The sequence below is a fragment of the Carlito syrichta genome, unplaced genomic scaffold (genome assembly GCF_000164805.1).
Source record: "Carlito syrichta isolate Samal-C Ts95f unplaced genomic scaffold, Tarsius_syrichta-2.0.1 Scaffold315958, whole genome shotgun sequence".
Classification (NCBI taxonomy): domain Eukaryota; kingdom Metazoa; phylum Chordata; class Mammalia; order Primates; family Tarsiidae; genus Carlito; species Carlito syrichta.
Genome location: NW_007260054.1, coordinates 453766 through 479701, shown reverse-complemented (window position 1 = coordinate 479701; position 25936 = coordinate 453766). Strand labels below are relative to the sequence as shown.

At 37.5% G+C, this 25936-nt stretch overlaps 1 pseudogene; it reads right to left on the bottom strand.

Moving 5' to 3' along the window:
• Positions 1-2880: 2880 nt before the first annotated feature.
• Positions 2881-25936, bottom strand: part of LOC103276200 — an 85785-nt pseudogene continuing 62729 nt past the window's right edge.

Here is a 25936-nt window from a genome sequence, read left to right as displayed (position 1 = left end):
CAACTTGGCGAGACTTCATCTGTACAATAAATAAAAAATTAGCTGGGCGTGGTAGCACGTGCCTGTAGTTCCAGCTACTCGGAAGGCTGAGGCAGAAGGATGGCCGGAGCCCAGCAGGGTGAGGCTGCAGTGGCCGGGTGCGGCCACTGCACTCCAGTCTGGGTGACAGAGTGAGACTCCAACTCAAAACAAAAAAAGACAAAAAGGAAAAGCCTACTAGTAAAAATTACATATATATAGATACACATATAAATTCATTTAATTGAAGTTTTATATAGCACAGGAGATTTTAGAAATGAAGACCCAGCTGGATGCAGTGCCTCACACCTGTAATTCCAGCAGTTTGGGAGGCTGAAGTGAGAAGATTGCTTGAGTCAGGAGTTTGAGACCACTCTGGGGAACATAGCAAGACCTGGTCTCTACAAACAAACAAAAAAAATTAGCCAGGCATGGTGGCACACTCCTGCTGTCCCAGCTATTTGGAATGCTGAGGCAGAAGGATCTCCTGAGCACAGGAGTTGAAGATGTAGTGAGCAGTTATCCAGCCTCAGTACTGCAGCCTGTGCAACAGAGTGAGACTCCAATGCTAAATAAATAAATAAAATACAAAAATAAATGACCCAAAGACACAGGGGAAATGGCATTTTATGGACAGTTGTGCAGAAGTATAATTGGAGAACTAAAAAAGTATGAACCAAAGGCAATAGATTAGGGAGAACTGAGCAAAGCCTGCTGGCTCTGATTTTCTTGGTCTCTTTGTATTTTTGAAGACAAAGATGTTCCTTTCTCTAGGATAACTCTAGAATGAAAATTTTTGTCAGAGGAAGGTTAGAGAATTATTGTATGGCCTGCTTTTAAGGACAAAGTTGAGGGGAAGATGAGAGTGAACTTGCTTCTGCTGTTTCCGCAAATGTAAAGGTGCCATATTGGCAGGTAGCTATCCTGCACCCGGTCAGAAGGAATAAGTCAGATATACCCAAGTAACTATAAAGCCAAATAAAATCAGGGAAACAAACTGATATCAGATAACACAAACTTTTGGAAGAAAAACTTCATAAAGAACAAAAAGATATATTAAAATGATTAGAGGAGCAGAAAATAAAAAACAATTTAAAAACTAATGGAAATGGAAAGAAAGAAGGAAGGAAGGAAATAACAAAGATTATAAAGGAAGGAAATAGCAAAGGACTGAAATCAATGAAACGGAGATGATTAACAAACCAAAAATTAATGAGACAGCAAACCTTTGTCAAGACATATCAAGAAAAAGAACTTGAAATGTAAATTAGAATTAAAGTGGATACATTATTACAATATTAAAATGCTATAAAAGACCATAGCCAACCAATTTGAAACCTTGATTTTAAAAAAGGATAAATTTTTGGAAATACGTAAAATTTCCTTTCAAACAGGAAAGTTGATCAAATCAAAAATTACCAAGTAAATTAAAAGTGGTAATTATGGCAGTTGGTTCTTCGTGAAGTCAAAAATAACTTGCCAGAAACAAGATTCCTAAAATCTTCTTCAAAGAAGGTTGCCATAGTCAATGTGATGACAGCCCAATTGTTAGATGGCATCAGCCTGTGCCAGGTTACAGGAGCTGATTATGATATCTCTCTGCAACTTCATATTCGTAGGCTTCACATTGGTAGCCTGAAATTGGACAATGATGGTAATATTTACACCACAGAAACTGGCAAACCCTTACATCAGAAAAATAGCCTCTACACTCCCCACAACACTCCTTCTCTACTCCTCACTTCCCACACTCTGAAAAGGATAAATCCTGGGCCCATTTTCAGAAGCTATGAAGGCTATACTGATCTCTATCTTATTCAGGAAATTCTAGAAAGAATAAAAGTTCCATGATTAAATCACAATGCTAAGTATTAACCTAAAATCGAATCTGGATATGAGAAAATGACATTATAGGATCATTTCAATATACTAGCATATAAGGGGAGGATCCCCCACAATTGAATTTATTTATAAAAGTTTGTGTATTTATTCTCTCTCTTTTTTTTTTTTTTTGAGTTGGAGTCTCACTCTGTCACCCAGACTGGAGTGCAGTGGCTGCTCCCGGCCACCGCAGCCTCGACCCGCTGGGCTCCAGCGATTCTTCCGCCTCAGCCTTCCGAGTAGCCGGAATTACAGGCATGCGCTACCACGCCCGGCTGATTTTTTGATTTATTGTAGAGATGAGGTCTCGCTGCCCAGGCGGGTCTCGAACCCGCGGGCTCAGGCAATCCACTCACCTCAGCCTCCCAAAGGCACGGGATTACAGGCTGAGCCACCGAGCCCGGCTTATTCTCACATTTTTTTATGGCAGTAAGTCTTTATTTTTCATACAGGGTGCCATTGCAGGTAATCATCAGAGAACACACTACTATTTTCAAATATACAGAACTGAACAAAAGCATTTTAGAAAGTAGAATTATCACTCTGGCAGTACTGGGCAATTCTAAAATGCAGGTCTAATGAAGGGTTGGTGCAACGAGCAAGCAAGAGACAGGGGCCATGTCCTGTTCTCAAGGGAGAGACCAGTGTGGAGCTTGGCACGCTTTAAGAGCTGATATAGCCATCATAACAGCTTAATACTGACTTTCCCTTTCCATGTATGTTGGCAGTCAGCATAATTGAGAATTTCTGAATCATGAGCTAAATAAGTCTAGGGTTAGAGAGCAGAACACTATCCATATAACAGAACTGCTACTTAACACCCTTTGCCCAGTTTTTCCCTGTTCTGCAAAAACCCCTCATCTGGCAAGTTTTAGTGAAAGCCTCTAGCAACTGAAACAGACTTCTTAACCCAGCTCTAGATACTAAGTATCAGAAACAAATGCCTGTGAAGTAGATGTGTCCAGGAAAATGACAGTGTTCCTACTGGAGGTAAGTGTCAAGCTTCCTCTTGATGCTGTCAAAGGAATCTGCTCCCATTTAATCAGCCCGGCCCTGTTCCCACCATTCCTTCCATTCTTCTGAGGATACAAAAGACTGTGCTGTACCCGGGAGCTCCCCAAGGGACAGGTGTGCTATGGCTCCTGAGACAGCTTCCACATTTAGGTATGAGCAGGTATCTTTGACAAGGCCATATTGCTGAAGCAGAAGTAAAATTTTGGTGGTGGAGTGTCCCACCACAGGTTGAGAAACTCTGGATGGGGTCATGGGGCTCATTTTGACACTTTTTGTTTGGGGATCATACATATAATTCCATGATTTGACTCGCCCCAGGAAATGCACAACTTTGGCACCTGCACCAAACACTTTGAATGCTGGGAGGTAGGAGTATATAGTATATAGAAATGCTGCTTAGGTTATAAATAAATGGCAGGTGTTTTCTGATATCTGTTGTTGCCCAGCTGCTAAAAAACGTGTTCAGTAGGCCCTGGTCCCCATCATCAAAACTCCCTTGCTCAGAAGCAAGTCACAACAGCTGATTATATGTTTCAGCAGAAGGCTGCTGCAGTCGGTTCCACACACCACCACTGCCACAACCTCCGCAAAAGGTAGCCGCTGTAGCTGGTCCCACGCACTGCACAGCCACCAGGGCCCTTGGCGCCCGACCTGCAGAATCCCTGCTCTCTCTCCTGCACCCGGTCACCCTGAAGTGGTGGGACCAGAGATCAGGCCCGGAGTCTGATCGGTGTAGAGAGAGGATGGGGAGGGCCAGGGAGGAGGCCCATGCCTGGTAAAGAGGTGCCCACTGCAGCTATTTTCTCTGTCCCAGGACCAGGCAGAGACCTGCATCAGCCTGCCCAGCTCCACACAGTTCTGCCCAGCCTCCAGTTTGGAACCTAAGATAATCGGATCAAACAGGGAGAGACAGAACCCCCTCACCCATGCTAGATCAGACACAGACAGGTCGAATCTGAGGTAGACCTAGCAGGCAGCAAGTCAACTAAGTCCAGATCTGATCCTTTCACAGCAGGCCTGGGACATCTGACTCTAGCTGTGAGCAACCCTATCAGCCTGTGATGAGAGCTAGAGATCAGAGCTGAAAGGATGCTGGGCTCACAAGAATGATCTCAGAGCAAGCTTGATTCATTGTTCTTACTTTTTTTTATTTTTTATTCTTTGTTTTGCTCATTTTTGTTTGTTTTATGTTTTACTTTTTTTCTCTCTTTTCTCTCTTCTGTTTTTGATAACACTTTTGTACTTGCCTTGTTTCTGTTATTTTACTGAATTCTCTTTTTTTATTTAGAACTCCTGTTTATGTAGGGGAATTGTATATCAATAGGGAGGTTGGTTGGCTTATGTGTTTGTATGATTGTCTGTTTTAGTTTTAGTTTTTTTTTTTCTACTCTTCTCTTTGTGTCTCTTTTCATTTGTTAGTTGGTACATTTGTCTGCTATCCCTCTTACTCTTCTCTCTATCCACCTTGCTTTTTACCCCCCTCCTTCCCTGTTCCATACTTTTCCTTTTTCTTAACTCATTTTACTTTCAGGGAACAAACTTACAAGGACAGATTGCAAGGCAGTAGGAAGGGGGTTCCAGGGTACCCATACACCTGTCAGTGGATACTAAGAACTGCAGATAGATTTTGAATCACAGCTTCCCCCTCAATTAAATCTCAAAACTGCAAAAAAGTATAGCCCCCAACCCACAGTTCAGTCTTAGAATTGAACAAAGCTAGAGGATTCACATAAAGATGAATAGGAGATTGAGCAAACAGAAGTAAAAGCAACCCCACCATCCCTAAACAACAGAATCAAAGGGGGAGGGGGGAGAGGGAAGGACAATCTGCACAAATGAAGAAAAAACAAAAGAAGAATATGGATCTCACACAGACCCCTGGGGGTTCAGACACTGAGAAAACACCAACAGATGTACAGACAAAAACCACATGATTATATCATTAGCCACGGGAAAAGCTTTTGATAAAATCCAGTACCCCTTCTTGGTAAACACCCTAGAGCATCTAGGCATAGATGGAACATACCTCAAAATAGTAAGAGCCATCTACAAGAAACCCACAGCCAGCATACTGCTAAACAGACAGAAACTGGAATCATTTCCCCTGAAAACTGGATCAAGACAAAGATGCCCACTCTCACCCCTCCTGTTCAACATAGTTTTGGAAGTCCTGGCTACAGCAATCAGAGAAGAGAAGGCAATTAGGGGTATCCAAATAGGAAAAGAGGAAGTCAAGTTATCTCTCATTGCAGATGACATGATTCTATACCTTGAAAACCCAGGAGAATCTGTCAAAAATCTCCTTGCACTAATAAAGGACTTTGGCAAAGTCTCAGGGTATAAAATAAATGTGCAAAAGACAATCACATTTCTATACACCAATAATAAACAAACAAAAACCCAAATAAAAAGCTCAATTCCATTCACAATAGCCACCAAAAAAATGAAATACCTTGGCATTTTCCTAACTGGAGATGTGAAAGAATTTTACAATGAAAATTACAAAACACTGCTCAAAGAAATCAAAGATGACACAAACAAGTGGAAAAATATTCCATGCTCATGGATTGGAAGAATCAACATTGTTAAGATGTCCATTCTACCTAAGGCAATCTACAGATTTAACACAATACCCATCAAATTACCAGTAACATTCTTCCCAGAGCTAAAAGCAACAATACAGGAATTCTTATGGAAATATAAATGACCAAGAATAGCCAAAACAATCCTCAGAAGAAAAAAAAAGGCAGGAGGTATCACACTCCCAGACTTTAAACTTTATTGTAAAACTACAATAATCAAAACAGCCTGATATTGGTACAAGAACAGGCATATAGACCAATGGAATAGAATTGAGATTCCAGAAGCAAAACTTCAATTTTTCAACCAACTCATCTTTGACAAAACCTCCACCACCAACCACTGAGGAGACAAGAACCTACACAGTAAATGGTGCTGGGAAAACTGGCTGACCCCATGCAGAAGATTGAAACAGGACCCCCACCTATCCCCATACACAAAAAATCAACTCTAAATGAATTAGAGACCTAAATGTAAAACCTCAAACTATAAGAACCTTAGAAAATGCAGGAGCCACTCTTATGGAAATTGGAAGTGACAACCAATTCCTGATCAAAACCCAAAGTTCCCATGCCATAAGAGGTAAGATAAACAAGTAGGACCTCACCAAACTGACAAGCTTCTGCCAAGCCAAAAAAACCATCAAGAGAGCAGGGAGACAACACACAGACTGGGAAAAAATATTTGCCAGTTCCATGTCTGACAAAAGCCTAACATCTAGGATCTACAAGGAACTCAAATGTGCTGAAAAGAAAAAAACAAACAGCCCCATTACAAAGTGGGCAAAAGATATGAATAGACAGTTCTCAAAAGAAGACATATGAGCAGCCAACAGATACATGAAAAAATGTTTAGCTTCACTAGTCATCAAGGAGATGCAAATGAAAACTATACTGAAATACCACCTACCTCTGTCAGAATGGCCATCATCAATAACTCAAAAAATAACAGATGCTGGAGAGGATGTGGTGAAAGGGGAACACTTCTACACTGTTGGTAGAAGTGCAAACTAGTATAGCCTCTGTGGAAAGCAGTGTGGCAATTCCTAAAAGTTCTAAAAATCGACCTTCCATATGACCCCACAATCCTCCTACTGGGAATATACCTGGAAGAACTCAAATCTATAAAAAAGACACCTGCACACATATGTTTATCACAGAGACCTGGATTTTTAAAAATGTGGTACATATACATGATGGAATATTACGCAGCCATAAAGATGAAAAAAATCATGAACTTTGCAGCAACCTGTATGGAATTAAAGTCTTTAATGCTGAGTGATCTTTCACAGACATAAAGAACTGAGTATCACATGTTCTCACTCATAAGTGGACCTTGAACAACTACTGTAATACTATAAGAAAAGGATTGACAGTAGTGGAAAACTGCGGGGGGAGGGAGGGCTGGCAGGTGGGATTGACAGTAATGGAAATCTGCCTGGGGAAGGGGGGGGCACACCTCATCAACAAGGGTATCTGCACAGTGAAAATTTGTATACCTAACCCTGAAATGTACCCCACAATTTTAAAATAGAAAAAATTTTAAAGTTAAAAAAGAAGAAACTCAGAAACAAAAGAGGACTTGGATAAATGTCTACCCAAAATTCCACAGCAAATCCATAATCAGTGTTACATCAGAAACACTGCCACTCCCCAATACCACATAGAAGTCTTGACTAATGCCATAAGACAAGGAAGTTAGAAGATTTTAAAGAAGATGAAATTTTAAGTTTTAGCATATTACCTATTTCATAGAAAACCCAAGACAACAAAATTATTTTACTTTTTTTGTTTATAAAAGTTGAGAAATGCTTGTAAAATAGTAACAAAATTTTATAGATATGTCTTTGCCCATAACAACTAAACAAACTATATAATAAAAAGCAAGGTACTAGTCACTGCCACAGCAAAGTATCTATCAAATAAATATCTAGAAATCACCCTAAAACAAATATACATTTGAAGGAAAAATTAACTCTAAAATTTTAAAAACTGAGTAGAAAGCTATACTATGCTCAAGGATGAAACAAATAGTTAAATATTAATTTTTGCCCAAACTACTCTATTAATTTCATGCCATTCAAACAAAGAAATTGAGTGATATTGAATGAAATTTGATAGGTTCTTCCCACCATTTTTATGGAAGAACAGAGGATAATAAATAAGTAGGACAGAAAAATAAGAATGACTGGCTGTAACAGATGTTATAAAGTCAAATATTTAAAGATCAATTATGGATGGATAGATAGACCAATAAATAGATAATAATTAGTGCAAGAATAAACAATTAGACCAGTAGAAAAGAGCAGAGCATCTTTGTAATACAGAGATAACATAAATCAGTAGGAATGGGATGCATTAGGGAATTGATTCTCCATATAATGTGAAAAAGACAGTACATAGAGAAATACATTAAAAGAGAATATATTTGAGAACTTGGGAGTAGATAAGGAAATCATTTTTAAAAATAGACGAAATACATACCAAAAAGAGAAAAAATTGTTTCAATGCAACCATATTTCATGAAAGATTCCTGCTCAATGAAGCATGTCATAAACAAAATGTAACACTGAAGGAAGACATTCACAATATTTAAGATAGTCAAGGGAATAGTTAAAATGATATACAGGGAACTCCTATAAACCATCCAGAAAAAACTGGAAACCCATAAGTAAAATGAGCAAGGCTATGAAAAGGCAATTTACAAAAAGGAAAACCTTAAATGGCGCATAAGCATATGATGTTCAATCTCCTCATCAGTATAGTGGTGGTGTTTGTTTGTTTGTTTGTTTGTTTTGAGTTGGAGTCTCACTCTGTCACCCAGACTGGAGTGCAGTGGCCGCTCCCGGCCACCGCTGCCTCGACCTGCTGGGCTCCGGCGATCCTGCCGCCTCAGCCTTCCCGGTAGCCGGAATTACAGGCATGCGCTACCACGCCCGGCTGATTTTTTGATTTATTGTAGAGACGAGGTCTCGCTGCCCAGGCGGGTCTCGAACCCACGGGCTCAGCCAATCCACTCACCTCAGCCTCCCAAAGGCGCGGGATTACAGGCTGAGCCACCAAGGCCGGCTAATAAATAAAATATTTTTAATGTTGAGAAAAAAAATCAGAAGTGTTTTTTATAGCATAACACCATTTATGTCAACTAAAAACACACAAAAATGACAGTATGTTGTTAAGGACATATACTTAAATAAATAAACATATGAACATGAGATTGTAAAAATGTATGTTAACTCAATGAAGAGAGTGTTTATAGATAGAGTGGAATCATTGCAAAAATTGATGACAAAGGAAGAAAACACTTTGAAAGAAGATGAAACATAAGCAATGGTAAGTGTCTTTGTTTTGCATTGCTGTATAAAAATACCTGAGACTGCGTAATTTATAAAGAAAAAGGTTTATTTTGCTTGCAGCTCTGCAGGCTGTGCAAGAAGCATGGAACCAGCATCTGCCTCTGGTGGGGGCCTCAGGCTGCTTCCACTCCTGGTGGAAGGCAAAGGGGAGCTTGCGTGTGCAGAGACCATATGATGAGAGAAGGGAACAAGAGGAAGATGGGGGAGGTGCTCAGCTTTTTTTTTAACAGCTCTCACTTGAACTAATAGAGCGAAAACACACTCATTACTTTGAGGATGGCACCAAGTCATTCATGAGGGATCCACTCCCAAGACGCAAACACCTCCCACCAGGCCTCGCCTCCAACACTGGAGATCAGATTTCAGTATGAGATGTGGAGGGACTAACATTTAAACTATGATTTAAACTGAGTAAGAATCGCTGAATTCGTGCACCTGAAGTTCATCCGAGAGAATACAAAATGGTGTTTGGGTTTCATTCTAAGGCACACATCCACGTGTTAGGAGAGATAACATCTGTGAAGATTCTACTTCACCCAACTGATTTCTAGATGGGTAATGCATTCTTAAGTCCAAATAATAAACTTGCACACCCGAATGGAAGGAGAGAATGTTATTTCTGCCTTTCCCCTGTCCCACTCACCCACATAGACACATTTTTAAAAAAACCAATAAAACACTAATATTGGTATAGGAAGAAACTGCCATCCTTGAACAGTATACAACTTATCAAATTATTTTATTTTCCCCATACTTCTGCAAATGCCCAAATCTCCAAAGGAGAGTAACTCATAGATCTCAAATTCAGTCAGGGGATAAGCTTAAAATAGGAGTAAAATGAGGCATAGTTTGTCTAGAGATGTTTCCTTGGAAAACATAAACTACTCTATGCAATTATGTTTCGAATTGAAAACTGCTACAGATGGCTTACTAACACTATTAATACCATAAGACCATTATATGAAATTTTGTCATTAATTGCAAAATTCCATTGATTTTAATCTACAAAGGTAATAAATCCAGCATACACAATAATTGCTTGTATTTTTAAACCCTAGGAGATTAGACATTTTAAATCTTCTTGTCTCTACTCTTAACTAGAGAATTTAAATATTAGAAAGTAAATTTGAAGCTTCTATTTTGGAAATGAAAATACAAATTTTGTCATAGAAACATAAAAATAGATTAAATCAATTTACACTATTTACTTCAGTATAGGGTTTCTATAAAAATTGGGATATAAAGCTAAACATTAGCACAAGTAAACATCCTTCACTCAGAAATAGACCAAGTATGGTTCTCAGCTCAAATAATATTGCAACCATGATGTATTTTAAAACATATTTTTAATTGGGACTATAGCTACATCTATTTTATTATTGTTTTTATGCATTAAAATAATTTTATATAAACATTTTCAAATATACAATCACAATAATGTAAATAATTTTTATTAGGTTTTAACTTTATAACTTAACAGTAGTCAAACACAAAAGTCTCTCTTTCTTTTTTTTTTTTGAGTTGAAGTCTCACTCCTTTGCCCAGACTGGAGTGCAGTGGCCGCTCCCGGCCACTGCAGCCTCGACCTGCTGGGCTCTGGCAATCCTTCCACCTCAGCCTTCCAAGTAGGTGGAACTACAGGCATGTGCTACCACGCCCGGTTAATTTTTTTATTTATTGTAGGGATGTGGTCTCGCCAAGTTGCCCAGGTGGATCTCGAACCTGCGGGCTCAGCCAATCCACTCACCTCAGCCTCCCAAAGCACGGGATTACATGCTGAGCCACTGAGCCCGGGCTCACAAAAGTCTTAATAATAGTTCTAGAACAAACTATACTTAAGCAATGTTAAAGGATATACTAAAGAATATGATTGAGAAAAAGAAAGTGCTAAAGACTAATTAGACACTGAATTATTCCAAATTATTTTATTTCTTTAACATTTACCTGTATAATTTTGATAAATTGATACAAAAAATGTAGATTATGGTTCTGTCTGGGAGGTAAGATTATAGGAGATACTTAATTTTCACCTTTATGCTTTTGTATATTTTTCATATTGCTTTCCTTGGGTATATACTTCTCTTTTACTCAGAGGAACAAACCTTAAAAGTAAAATAAAGAGGACCTTGACTGCGAGCAATATTGTTAACCAGATAGAGTACAGATCCCTGAAAATTATAGATAAAGTATTTTTTTTTAAATTACATTTTAAAATGCATGGCTAAGAATTTTTTAAAAGAGAAAATAGAATAAGATACTGAACAAAAAGAGAGTAAGTTAGGGTTGAATGAGTGATAACCTTACTAACACACATTCCAATTTCTAAGGGAAGTTTATTAAAATATTGATTAATGTAAAGCATAGTTAACTATGCATGTTAAACATTAACATTGTACTCTAAGCTCTAAAAAAAGCAGACTGCTCATTTTCATAGCAGTTTTTAAATAGTTTTAGTATCATCTCACGGTATGATAGAACTATCATTGCATACTGATGAAGAAATTGTGCATTATACACATAAATGGTGCTGAGACAATTGGGTGGTCATATGGAAAAAAGAATCAAATTGAATCTCCTCCATATATCTCAGAAATCAATTTCATGCAAACAAAACCATGAGATATTACTTCACACACATTCAAACACTTAAAATTAATAAATCTGACAACATCAAGTGTGAGTAAGAATGTGAAAAAACTAGAACATGACTAGAACATATGACTGGTAGGAATACAAAAATAGCATACATACTTTTGAAATATTTTGATAGTTTTTATAACACTAAACATTAACTTTCCATTCCTAGATATTTTCCCAAGAAACATAGTCATATGTCCATACAACAACTTGAATACAATGTTCATGGCAACTTTTTACACAATAGTCAAAAGAATTGGAAACAGTCTATTAACAGGTAAATGGATACATAGATTGTGGATTCCACATAATGGAATGAAATGGGATTTGGCAAATAGGATATAAAAGAAAATAACTACCGCTACATACAACAACATGGGTAAATTTCAATTACATTATGCTGAATGAATTGTCAGATGCAAAATAATACATACCATAAACTTCTATTTATATGAAATTCTTAGAAAATGCAAAACTAATTTCTGGTTATTCAACAGATCCAGTGGTTGGTTGGAGCCAGGTGAACTGGGAGAAATTGAATGCAAAGGAAACTTTTTGAGGTGATGCAAATATTTTACATATTGATTGTGGTAGTGGTTACAAGTATACACATTTGTCAAAACAAAAACTGTATACTTTAAGTGGGTATATTTTATTATACACAAATTGAACCTCAGTAAAATGTGTGTATATAACTTTCTATGTGTACATATGCATATAATTTTTATATAGATTGAAAATTTTAATGTTAAAAACAATACCTTGAATGCTTTCTAGAAAAAAAAAGAGAATAGCTCTATGTTTTCTGGATAAAGAATGATTTTTAAACAAATTCCAGGAAAAAAAGATAATATATTTGACTACATTAAAATTATGAACTTCTTTTATTCTATTATACATCAGAAAGAGTGATAAGAAAAACTATACCCAAGGAAAAGATATTTGAAACATAAAATCCCAAAGAATTGTATCCAACATGATATTCTTAGAAAATACAAAGCTAATTTCTGGTTAGTCAACAAATCAGACACTTGTAAAACTTCTATGAATCAAAAAAGACAACCCAATTGAGAAATAAGATAAAAATAAGCAATTCATGTAAGTGCAAATATGACTGGCTAATAAACATATAAATACATGAAAAGATGTTAAACCTCTTTAGAGACGTTCAAATTAAAACAACTTGACAGCATTTCACACCCACCAGATTTATAAGAATGAAAGTGACAATGTTAGGTACAAGGCAGTCTTTTATTTACTACTGGTAGGAATCTAACTGGAAAAAGTATTTTTAAAACTATTTAGCATTCATTACCCTGTAAAACTGAATATGTCCATATCCTGTGACTTAGGAATTCTACAGCAAAATATTGCCAATAATTAATAGCAGTAGGTGATTTGGAGATATTAATTTTCTTTAGAGCAGTAGTTGGTTCTCAAACCTTAGCCTGAATCAGAATCCCCCAGAAGGGTTTATAAAAACACAGATAGATTTCTAGGCCCATCGCAGTTTCCGATCCAGTAGCTCTGGGATGGGGACCCTGGAACTGTCATTTCCAACAAGATCCCAGGTGATGCTGAGGCTACTGGTTGGAGAACCACACTTTGAGAACCACTGTTCTAGAGTACCATGCTGCCCCAGATTTATATCTAAACACAAACATGTAGTAAATGATTTATTTTGCTTAAGAGATCGCCTGTAATATTTCAAGAAAAAACATTGTCTCTGAGCAAAAACAACAAAACAGAAGAAACAATAAAATAAGTTTACTTCAAAAAGGAGCGTACCTCAAAAGAACTGACAGCCTCTTTGAATTCAATTCACAGTAGATACTCCAACTACGTTATTTGCTTTTTAGTCCTAGAATCTGAAATAGGACACTAATGCTTTACCAATGGCACCAAATTAATCAATCTTTTTCTAATTGGGAGACTTTTCTTTCAATATTTCTAGTTTCTTACTAACCTGCACACTGATTTTATACAATAGTGAATAAATTATGCAAGAGATCTAATTATACCTATTTTTCAGAAGACAAGATGTGTAAACCATCAACTTAAATAGCAAGAAATGAACATCTGATTTTAATTTACTTTCTCTGAACATCAAGGAAAAGAAGAAAATTCCAATTACAGTTTATATTTGAAAAATCTAGTACAGACTGACAACTTCTAAACAATTCATTTCAAAAACAATTGTTTTGCAATTCCCAAAGATATTTCCTTAGGGATTTTCCATGACAGCTTTAAAATCATAAAATTATTCATAATTGTACAAGGTATATAATGTTGGACCAGACTTGTCATTTATGTTATGGCATCATTAAGTAATTTCATTACAATTTAATAGCTGTCTATGACTAATAAAGAAAAATATGTGATTATTCAACGAAGTTTGAGATTTTTAGCAAGAATAATTTTATGAAAGGAAATTTCATATGTATAAGCCTTACATGCATCTGAATGTAAATTTATTTGTATGAGATGCCAGTAACTAGTCAATCCAAAATTATCGTAATTATCATCTATAGCTAATTTCCACTAAAAAGATAAATAAAACTATATGAGATTCTATAAACAAATAGTAATTGCAATAATTATTAATAGTGTCATAACTGAGAAAATAATTTCATGTTATTAAATCAATGAGGAAAGAGATAAGCCTGAATATGTATATGAGAGTTGGTAAATAGATAATAGTAAAGAGGTAAAACAAAAAAGAAATTTAAGGAATTGTTTAGCTGAGGACATTTCTCCAGATCTAAAAATGATGGCAGTGAATAATAGCACATTATCAAAGCTAAGATATGCCTCATACTAAATAATCTAGAATAGACTGATTCACTCCTCTAACGCTGAGGTTTTCATGTCATAAAACCTTCCTGTCCAAAATTAACCTTCCTGTCCAAAAGTGAATTCACTCCTCAAAGGTGTCTAGTTTAGGAGGAAAGAGAACACTGAGCTCCATCCCTGATCTACTTAGCCAGCCTTGTCTCCTCCACCCAACCAGAGGGGCTACCTTTTTCTACTTCACACAAAGGGACCATAGAAATTAGTAGCAACCCTATTCATAGAGCCTATCCCTGTTCATAGAGCCTGTTTTAAGAATTAGAGGAGGAATAGAATGTTGGTTACCAAAGGCTGGGAAGAGGAGAGGAGAGAAAGGGATGAAGAGAAGATGATTACTTAATGGTAACAAAAACATAGTTCTTTTAATAGATAGAAGAAATAAGTTCCAGTATCCAACAGTACAATAGGGAGATTATAATTAACACTAATTTATTGTATATTTTGAAGTAGCTAGAAGAGAAGAATGAATGTTCCCAACACAAAGAAAAGACACGTTTGAGGTGATTGGGTATTCCAATTACCCTGATTTTGTCATTATAATTTGTATTCATGTATCAAACTGTCACAGCATGTACCTCAAAAATATATACAACTATTACATATCAACAAGAAAAACTTTTAAAAAATTAAACGAAGTAATGTATGTCAAACTATTAGTGTAGTGACAAGCACATAATAAGTACTTAATAAATGTTAACTATTATTGAAATTGATCCCATCCTCAGAATCTATCTTAGAGTCTCATTCTGTCACTCAGGCTGGAGTGCAGTGACACTGTCACAGCTCACCACAGCCTTGACCTTCTGGGTTCAAGCAATCCTTCCACCTCAGCCTCCTGAGTAGCTGGGACTACAGAAGCATCCCACCATGCTTAGCTAATTTTTTTATTCTTTGTAGAGACAAGGTCTTGCTATGTCACCAGACTGATCTCATACTTCTGGTCTCAAGCAATCCTCCTGCCTCAGTCTCCCAAAGTTCTGGAATTACAAGCATGAGCCATCACGCCTGGCTAGTCCTCTTTCTAATGAAGTTATCTCAAAACTATAACAACTCATTACTGATTTTCTCTTCTTGTCAATCATACAGTATACAAAAAACTCCCAAAACCAGAATTATCTTTTGGAGGGTGGGTCCCTTGTAATACAGGCTTCCCCCACTAGGTAAATATTCTAGGAACCCATTGGCATCAGTGTACCAACTAGCATTGTTGTGAGAGGTTGCATTCAGCTTTAGATAATTTTTTTGAGATTCTTTAAATGTGTTTGCCCATTTCATGATGGGTGATTTATAAGTGTACCTGCCACACTGTGCTGAAAGTTTAGCAGTTTTTGACCAAAAGCACCATGACCCCCATGCCTCACCTTCCTATCCACACAAGGGACTTTTTGTTTGTTTCCCCAATGAAAAAAAAGTCTTCAAAGGGAAATGTTTTGCTGATGTGGAAGAGGTGAAACAAACACTGCAGAAGCATCAAAAATGATGAGTTCATAAACTGTTTTGAGCAGTGGAAAAAGTGTCTCAATAGATGTATTGCATCAAATGGAGAGTACTTTGAAAGTGACGAAGTTTAAACATGTAAAAATAAGTACACAATTTTTAATAAATAAATTCCAGGGTTTTGGGGATACACCTTGTATATCTGAGCTACATACTTTTTATATTTTCTGTATTCAAATTGTAAAAAAAAACCAAAAAAACATTTTTTATTAAGATCTGTGAATTAGTGCTATTAAAATATTATCATGGTCAGAAGGATTTTTAAGACTGCCAGTTAAAGAAATTGTTCTCTCTCTGGATCTATAAAATAGGAAATTTCAACTTCTCGGAGTGATGCAAAGATTCTATATCATGATTGTTATATTAGTTATATGACTGTATACACTAGTGAAAAACTTAATTTGTTCCCTTTAACTTAGTACCTTTTAACTCAATAAAGTTGATTTTTTAAAAATAAAATAAAGCCGGGCTCGGTCGCTCAACCTGTAATCCCAGCACTTTGAGAGGCCAAGGCAAATCGATTGCCTGAGCTCACAGGTTCGAGACCAGTCCAGGCTACTTGGCAAGACCTCATCTCTACAATAAATTAAAAAATTAGCCGGGCATGGTAGCGCGTGATAGGGTACAGACAGGCAGGGTAAGGGTAGAGAGGCGCGCAGGGAGGCGAGCAGCACTGCCAGGGCTGGCAAACTGGAGGTGCGCGCCGGCAACCCAGAGATCTAAGTAGATTGCAAAGAATTGCGACACACAAAAAGGTTAAGAAAGAAACGTTTATTTAAAAGTAAATTAGAGAAAGAGAAGGAAGAGAGAAGATTCACCTCCCCAAGGTGGGGAATGGGGACCAAAACCAGGAAGCTGGCAACAGCCATGGCTCAAAGAGCACATGGCCACACCAGACTCTAGCAAGGCAATGGCCCCTGGTTGCTTGTGGTTGAGTCCTTTTAACCATTCCCCTAGACAAGGGAGGACCATTAAGGTGATTGGGTGGAGGTCTGCTTCCACGTCATCACAAAGGGGCAGGCAAGCGCAGGTACTGATGATGTCAGGTGACAGACAGCAGGCAGATGGGTGGGTTAGTCACATGATTGCTGCCATGGTGGGGCTTCTTTGTGTCATGTAGGTTAGCCCTTGGGGGGAGTGATTCCTGCAAGAGACTTGTTAGACATTTGCAATTCACAAATTCCTTGACCAAAAGTGGGGTGGTCGTTTGGGTTGTCCTGATCTTGTATCTGAAGGAGATTTGTCTAAGGGGGACGGGATAGGCTGCTGTTTGTCCTGCAGTAGAATGTCTAAATGCTTGCTAATGGTTACACTGAGGCAAAAAGACTAAGAATAGCTAAGTTTCTTCTAGGTTTCTATAGGTAGCTTTCAGCGCACACCTGTAGTTCTGGCTACTTGGAAGGCTGAGGCAAAAGGATCACAAGAGCCCAGCAGGTTGATGCTGAGGTGGCTGTGAGTATGCGTGCCATTGCACTCTAACCTGGGTGACAGAGTGAGACTCCAACTCAAAAAAATAAAATGAAAGAAATACTCAGGAGTTCTAAGATTCTTTTGTGCCTGAAAAAAACATAGGCGAACCTAAGATCTGTTTCCTTTGTCACCCTAGCTTATCATCTGCTTCCTACTTTGAATATGGTCATGTGTGGACTTGATTTCTAGACATTTGGCAGCCATTTTGTGACCATGAGGTCATAAACCTCAGAAGGGAAGCAGGGGAATTACAGAGATGACAGAGGAGGGAAAAGACATAAAACATCATGTTTGTTATATTAGTTATATGACTGTGTGCACTGGTGAGCACTTAATTTGTTCCCTTCAACTTAGTACAACTCAATAAAGTGGGTTTTATTACAACAGTGAGCTGTCAAAGCAACTACTCTTTCTATGCTTTTTGTTAATACAATAGGCAAAGCTCTCATATTTGACCATTCTGTGATTTTCAGCATAAAACATTTTTATAAGCACCATACTCAGAGGGAAATTTCTCACTACAGCATTATGTAGAGAACATCAGGTACTACAATGAAAACATTCTTCAATTATAAAGTGGTGGCTATTTACTGTGGTATGCTTTTCTTCTGAAAACAATATGCTTCTGGGAATTTGTCTCTCCCACTGGATAGATGGTCCAACCCTCATTAGCATGTGTATATTAAACAAAGTTTTGTTTTTACTATAAATAAGTAAATAGTTCATCTTAGCCCCCTCAGCAATAAATATACTTTTTACTATCTGGAGAAATACAAGAAACCTTCCTACATCATTTCCTCAAAGCTACAACAGAAGCTGGCTTCTAGTCTTTCAAATCTAGCTAGAGATGTCTCCCCTGAACTTTTCAGCACTTGGCCCCCAATAATATGGTGAGTGTGCAGAGTTGTGTATGTCTGAGTGCTGATGCTGGTATGACAACTAATGATTAAAATTTGAAATGTTTGAGGTTTTTAGACTCATGTCTAAGCATACATACAGAACTTGTTATAAACAATTTATGATTTCAAGTTTAAAAGAAATACTATAGTCTGTTCCTAGTTGAAACTTCATGTTTACCTTCCCACCTACCTCAAATTCTCCCCATCCTTGGGATCCCTCTGAGAGCCTTCTTTATAATAAAGTTATCTCAAACTGTGATAACACATACTGATTTTCCCTTCTCTTCAATCATATGGTAATATCTGAGCTATGCACTTTTGCATTTTGACAATTTCATATTTTATTTCATTTTCAAATAAGATTCTACCCCACCAAATACAGTGTAAAATGCTAGGCATGTAAGTAAGTATTTGGTAAACACTTGTCTTTGAAACTATTACTTTTCATCATCTATCTGGTAATGGGTCACATGGTAAATATACAATGTTAAACTTATATCTGTTACTTAAATTAAAATATTAGATACTAAATTAATGATATTAACATCTTTTCATTTTAAAATATCAAACGTGCAAAATATTGATCATCCAAATAAAACATTGGGTTTCTCCAGGGTATGTGACTAATATATTAAATATGCACCACAGTACATTTTAACTATGTAAAAGATTTAAAAATTATAATTTCTTATATTTGCATCAAGAACTGCATGAGACAAATATTATTATGCCTTCTGACATAAGAAAACACTGAAGCCACAAGAAAAATAACTGGACTTTCCTAAATCTCAGCTTTCTGGTCTCTCTTAGAGACAGAGCTGCAGAAATAGGATTATTCCATCATTCTATGGAAGACCACATTCTCAAGGAAAAAAAAAAACCACACACACACACAACAGACAAGAAACTATTGGCTAGTGATAAGTTGAAATCAACCTAATAGATTGTATAATCCCTTAGATACTTTCAATTCTTAAAACCTATGCCATTCTTTATCATAAAGCATGATTAAAATGAATGTGCAAAAAGAAATAGAAACTAGAAAAATAATCCTATATTCTCAAGGTGATGATGATACATTCAGAAGTAAAGTCACAAATTTCAATATTAATAGTCCTGGTACAAATTAAACTGGTAAATGTTTAATGTTAAAGCACGTGTGCCTATTACTGGAGAAAACTGTGAAACAGAGGTGATGTGCTCCAATATACACATCAACGATCCTCCCCATCTGGAATGATTTCTGTTCAAAAATACAACTAATCAAAAAGCTGTAAATAGCATAATGCCTATATTAAGTGTTTGTTTTCTCCTTAAATTCTAACCATTACTTCATCCTCCTCAAGAGATTATTTTGTATCTAATTTTCTTCTTTCCACAACTTCTAAAACTAAAAGCTACTACTCTTCTCTAAGAAGAGACTTAAGTCAGTCTCTCTCCTCTCCCCCTCTCTCTCTCTCTCTCTCCCCCTCCATACCCCAGAACCTTCTCTTCCACCTCCAGGTTGTCTTCTACTCTGCCTGTCCTTAGGTTCCATCATTCAAGTCTTCTTTTGTTTTCTGCCTCTCTTCCTCCCTCTCTACCATTCAAGATCTTGAAAGAGTAGTTCATACTTGCTCCTTCCTCTGGACTGCTCACTCCCTTTTACTCCACAGAAACCTGTGCTAACTACCACACCCAAACTGCTCCTTTGAAGATTTCTAATGGCCTCTTCATCACAAAATTCTACAGCTATATCTCAATTCTCATTTTTCTAGTTCTCTATGCAATCTTTCATAGTCTCGTCAACTTATTTTCTAGTACTCCCTCTTCCCAGAAGATCATCACTGTCCTGAAAGTCTGATCTAATGCTGGTCCTTGTGCTGCTGCTTCAGTACCTTGATCCTCCTCTGCTCCTTTCACTTCTCCTCCTGTCCTCCTGGTATTCTGGGTATTTTAATCCAATCTCATGGAATCAAATATCATCACTATGCAGAAGACTCCCTGATACATGTCTCATCTCTCTCTTCCCAGCCCAGACCTCTTCTTTGCAAGCTTGCCTCTTTCTTGGTCAACTCAACTTTCAAATATTCAGTCCCTTTATACTCTGGGAGGTTGGAGAGATTGAGAAATACATGCAATAATGTTTCGCTTTTCAAAGATCTCTATAAACATAACTACAGAATATCTCTGCTTTGATTTATATGAAACATGATCAGCTGATATGCTTAAAGATGACACCATCTTCCTATCACTAGACCTATCATCCTTTCCCTCACCCATTAGAGTTGTTCATGATTTTCATTAATGGTACAGCTATTATTGCCTGTTTGAACTCTGCAAAACAACTCCTTTGCTTCCCACTTACACTCAGTTTTGGAATCTACCCTTCTACTTTATTCCCAGGAGTGCCTAATTCAGGTCATCACTATCTCAGGGAGCAGGGCAGCAGAGAAATTAAGAATACAGGCACCGCACTAAGAACGCACTGATATCACATCTTATAGAGGCACATAACAGGGGAAAAGCAGTGATGAAACACAAAGTAATAAAAGTGGCAACATTCACAACCAATTCCTTAAAACTTAGGACAGACAAAGATCAAGACAGTTGGCAGGGTCAATTCTTACCAAAATAGTGCAACTTACACACTATACAAAAAACGAATATTCAGAATCTACAAGAAACTCAAACAACTCAACAATACAATAACAAATAACCCCATTAAAATTGGACAAAGAACATAAACATTTTTCAAAAGAAGACATACAAATGGCCAGCAAGCACATAAAAAATGCTCAACATCAATAATCATCAGAGAAATGCAAATTAAAACTATAGTGAGATACCATCTCACACCAGTCAAAATGGCTATTATTAAAAAGCCAAAAAAATAGCAGATGTTGGGAAGGAATGTGGAGAAAAGGGAATACTTATATGAGGGAGGACTCAAGAAAAACCGGAATTACCTTTGGAGGGTGGGTCACTTGTAATACAGACTTCCCCTGCTAGGTAAGTGCATCGGCATCAGTGTACTAGCTAGCATTGTTGTGAGAAGCTGTATTTGGCTTTAGTGAATTTTTTTTTTTTTTTTTGGAGATTCTTTCAACACGTTTGCCCATTTCATGATGGGTTATTTATGAGTGGACCTGCCCACACCACCACGCTGATTGTTTGGCAATTTTTACCAAAAACATCATGACTCCTGTACCTTACCCTCCCTATCACCTGATCTCACCCCCAAAATATTTTTTTTTGGTTGCTCTGGATTAAAAAAACTCTTCAAAGGGAAATGTTTTGCCAATGTAGAAGAGGTAAAACAAAAACTGACAGAAGCACTGAAAGTCATCAAAACTGACAAGTTCAAAAGCTGTTTGGAGCAGTGGAAAAAGCATCTCAATCGTATCAAATGGAGAGTACTTTGAAGGTAACTGATGTTTAAACATGTAAGAATAAATATACAATGCTTTACAAATAAATTCTGGGGTTTTTTTGGGTTTCCCCTAGTACACTGTTGATGAGAATGTAAATTGGTACAACCTCTATGGAAAACAGTATGGAGATTTTTCAAGCTACGATTCAATCCAGCAATCCCACTACTGAGTATCTACCCAAAGGAAAAAAAAATCATTATGTCAGAAAGATACTTGCACTTGTATGTTTAATGCAGCACTGTTCACAATAGTAAAGCTGTGGAATCAACATAATTGTCCATCAACCGATGACTGGATTAAAAATGCAGGATATAGATACCATGGCATATACTATTCAGTCATTAAAAAAGTGAAATCATGCTTTTTGCAGCAACATGGAGGACATTATTTTAGATGGAATAACTCAGAAACAGAAAGTTAAATATTGCATGTTCTCACTTATAAGTAGGAGCTAAACAATAGGTACACATGGACATACAGAACAGAATAATGAACACAGATGACTACAAAAGATGGAAGGATGAGGGGGTGGTGAGGGATGAGAAATTACCTACTGGTTACAGTGTACACTAGTTAGGTGATACTTATAATAAAAGCCTAGACTTCCTCACTGTGCAATATATCCTTGTTACATAACTGCACTTGTACCCTCTTCATCTATTTTTCAAAAAAATTTTTTTTGTTTTTTTGAGTTGTAGTCTCATCTGTCGCCCAGGCTGGAGTGCAGTGGCACACTCACGGCCACCCCAGCATCAACCTGCAGGGCTCTGGTGATTCTTCCGCCTTAACCTTTCCAAGTAGCCAGAACTCCAGCTACTCACTACCACACCTGGCTAATTTTTTTATTTATTGGAGAGACGAGGCCTTGTCGAGGTGCCTGGGCTGGTCTCAAACCCACAGGCTCAGGTAAGCCACTCACCTTGGCCTCCCAAAGTGCTGGGTTTACAGGCGGAGCCACTGAGTCCGGCCCCCAAAATTTTTTTAAAGAAAACAGAAGAAGCCCTATTTTTTTTAATTTTACAAATGAAATTAAATAAATTGATAGAAGGAAGTCTTATCAAAATAGGACTCTAACAATCACTAGGGAAAGCATTTTAGTTACACAATTCTCACCAGTGAAAAAGGGGAAAAATGGGGAAGAGCTGGAAGTGAGAGAAGGGGACATATCCACTTCTCCACCGTGTGAGGTTCAGAATGCAGGCCATTTTCATCATCTTTTTTATTAGTACTCACAACAATTGCTTTGCACCCTAGAGTCTCTCCCCAGAACCTAGCCTATACATAACAAGAATTCAAATATGTATTGAAGACTATTAAGAAACCACAACTAATATTTGCTAAACACCTTTCAAGGACTATGCACAGAAAAGCTCACCTCACATATGAGTATGTGAAGAAATTATCTGTATGTTAGAATTATTTCATTCTACTTAGATAAGGAAAATGAAGCTCCAAAGATTGAGCCTCAGTATCCCACAATTCATAAATGATTGCGTTAAAAGTAAAACCCACTGCTACTCAACATGAAAGTTCCTACTCTTTCCACCATGTCATACTTAACAATTCTTTGATGATACTAAAAGGCATTATGAGAAGTCCTCTCAGGCCTCACCAAGGCTCTAATGTTTGCATGAAATTTCTTCATGAAATGTACAATTCTTCTTGAAATTCATAAAAGTAAAGTTACTGACTAGGAAGAGAGAGTTAAATTTAAGCTACTTTTATTCTTCTTATTTGTACAAAGGAACAGAGAAGGGGTTGAATCAATGATTGAGTATAAAAGAGAACGGGAAAATGGTGAGAGACTCAAAGCATCTAAGATACCTACTTAACATACTTTATCATTTTGCCTAAGGCCAGCCCTGAATTATCATTTCCAAATATCCTAGAAATAAGACTTATCTCAAAGAGCCAGCAGTCTTCATTAAATATAGATGAACAGGAAAGAGAAGATGTGAGAATAGAATAACCCAACTCCTACTTGCCCAAGGCAAAAACGCGGAGAAAAACAACATAAGATTTTTTTTTCTCTGACCTATGACATAACTCATGCATATCGGCTCTCAAGAATTTAAGACCATCATGTTGAAATGTATCATGGTAAGTATCTAGTGTGAATTACTCAAACCCAACCACCCCCTTCATCTCTACTACTTTATGTAGAAAACAAAATAAAACCAAAGCATGGTGGTTCTCTTTGAACTAATGCCTGACCATGTACTAATTACACATTGGAACAAGTAATTTATTCTCTCTCTCAGTTTTCTTTTCTGTAAATTGTAATAATAGGACTCTTGTTATTAAGTGATTTGTTAAATATAGTGACAGAAAAGTGGCTAGCACATGGTAAACACTGAAATGTTAATTATCATTATTCCCATGCCTAGAAAATTCTGTGAGGGCAGAGATGTTCGTCTGTTTATTTATTGCAATATCCCCTTGAGCCCATAAAGTGCCTATCATAGAGGCGGTGCTAATAAATTTGTCAGAGTGAATTTTTAAAAAGTAAAGAAAAAGTTTTTTTTGCCTGAGATTCTAACAATATAAGCAAAAATGAAGTTGCCTTCATAAGAAGCCACTTGCCCAATCACTTCTACTCTCACTCTACCATATTATTCTGCTTTAAAGTTCTCTGGGGTAACAAGTCTCTGTTTTCATAATGAGAAGTGTCAAAGGCAGGTTGGGCCCACCTCCTCATTCACCGTCTTGGAACTTAATGTCTCCCATCTGTTCATCAAGTTGATCACATCAGTCACAATCTCTAGGGAAAAAAAACATTGCTTTCATATAGAGTTCTGACTTTTATGAGAGAATGCTGGAGGCACTAAAATGAGATTAATTAATGAAAATGAGGTCATCATAATTACTTGCATTTATAGATCCCTGTATCCCTGACTGGCCAGGTGTATAATGGGCAGTCACTTCATGGCTTGCAACCCCAATGTCGGGAAACTCTCACAATGAATGCAAATGTGACTTTACCTGCCTCCTGGGGTAATACAGCAGGTAATTAACAAATGTTCATAAAGTACTTAGAAAGAGATAATGGTGCTATATAAATGTGACAGATTATTGCATCATGAAACTTAAAATCATAATCAACTCTAAGATGGATTAATTGGAAAGGTAACAAAAACTTTATGAGAGACTCCTTTCAGGGGAATATCACAAAAGAATTGCTTTTCTGTGGCTGATAAATCAATATAGACCCTTCACCCCTCACCTACACCGCTTGAGGAAAGGGGATGATAAGTAGCTACATGCTTGTAACTGAACAGGAGGAAAAAAATGAATATTGATAAGAAGGAGTCAAATCACTCCCAATCCAGAATTAATTTACAACTTAAAAAGTCTGGCTTGAATCCGGGTTAAAATTCTAGGGTGCCACAAACACAATTTTTATGGAAGTGACACACAGAACCACATAGGAGGCAGCATGCACTTTAGAGAAGAGCAGGCGCTCCAGCACTGACCTCTCGCAAATGTGTCTCTCCAATCTGAACCACTCATTCCCTGTATCTTGCTTATTGTCTCCATTTGGGCAATAACAAGCATCTCATACTCAGTATGTCCAAAATCAACCTCCGGATCCTCCCAGAAAAATTGCTACCCTCTCTAGTCCTCTCATTCTCTGCAAATAGAAACTGTTTTTCCAGTCGCCACAGCCTAAAACCTGAAACTTATGAATCTCCTTATCTTATATCTTTCATCCAACCTGACATAAAACTTTCTGGCTCCATTTTTAAAACATATCCAGAATCGAACTATATCTCACCACCATTACTCCTACTACTCTGGTCCAAACCACTATCTCCCCTAGACTGGGTTATTGAAATAGTCTCCTGAATTGTCTCTCTGCTTCTTCCCTTGCTCTCCTTTAGTATGTTTCTAGAAAGTCAAATCATGATATTCCTGTGCTCAAAAGTCTGAGATGACTTCCCAACTTGACTCTGACTAAAAGCCAGAGTCTTTCTAAGAGCTCCTAAGAACCTACACGATCTGGCCCCCTCATCTTCCCTGAGCTCACCACCTATGCTCCTATGACTCTTCCTTCCTTCCTCCCCCCTGCAGCTCTAGCCACAGTGGCCTCCCTACTGCCCTTAGACTGAGGAAGACATGCACTTGCTTCAGGACCTTTGCACTTGCTGCTCCTACCTTCCTGACATTCACAGTTGCCTGCTCCCTCACCTCCTTCCCATCTGTACTCACAAGTTGCCAACTCAAGAAGAATCACCCAAGCCTATCTTCTCCTTTCTGAAAGCACAGATCTCACCTCCACCCTGATTGTCTCTATATTCCTTCTCTGCAATTTTTCTTCTTGG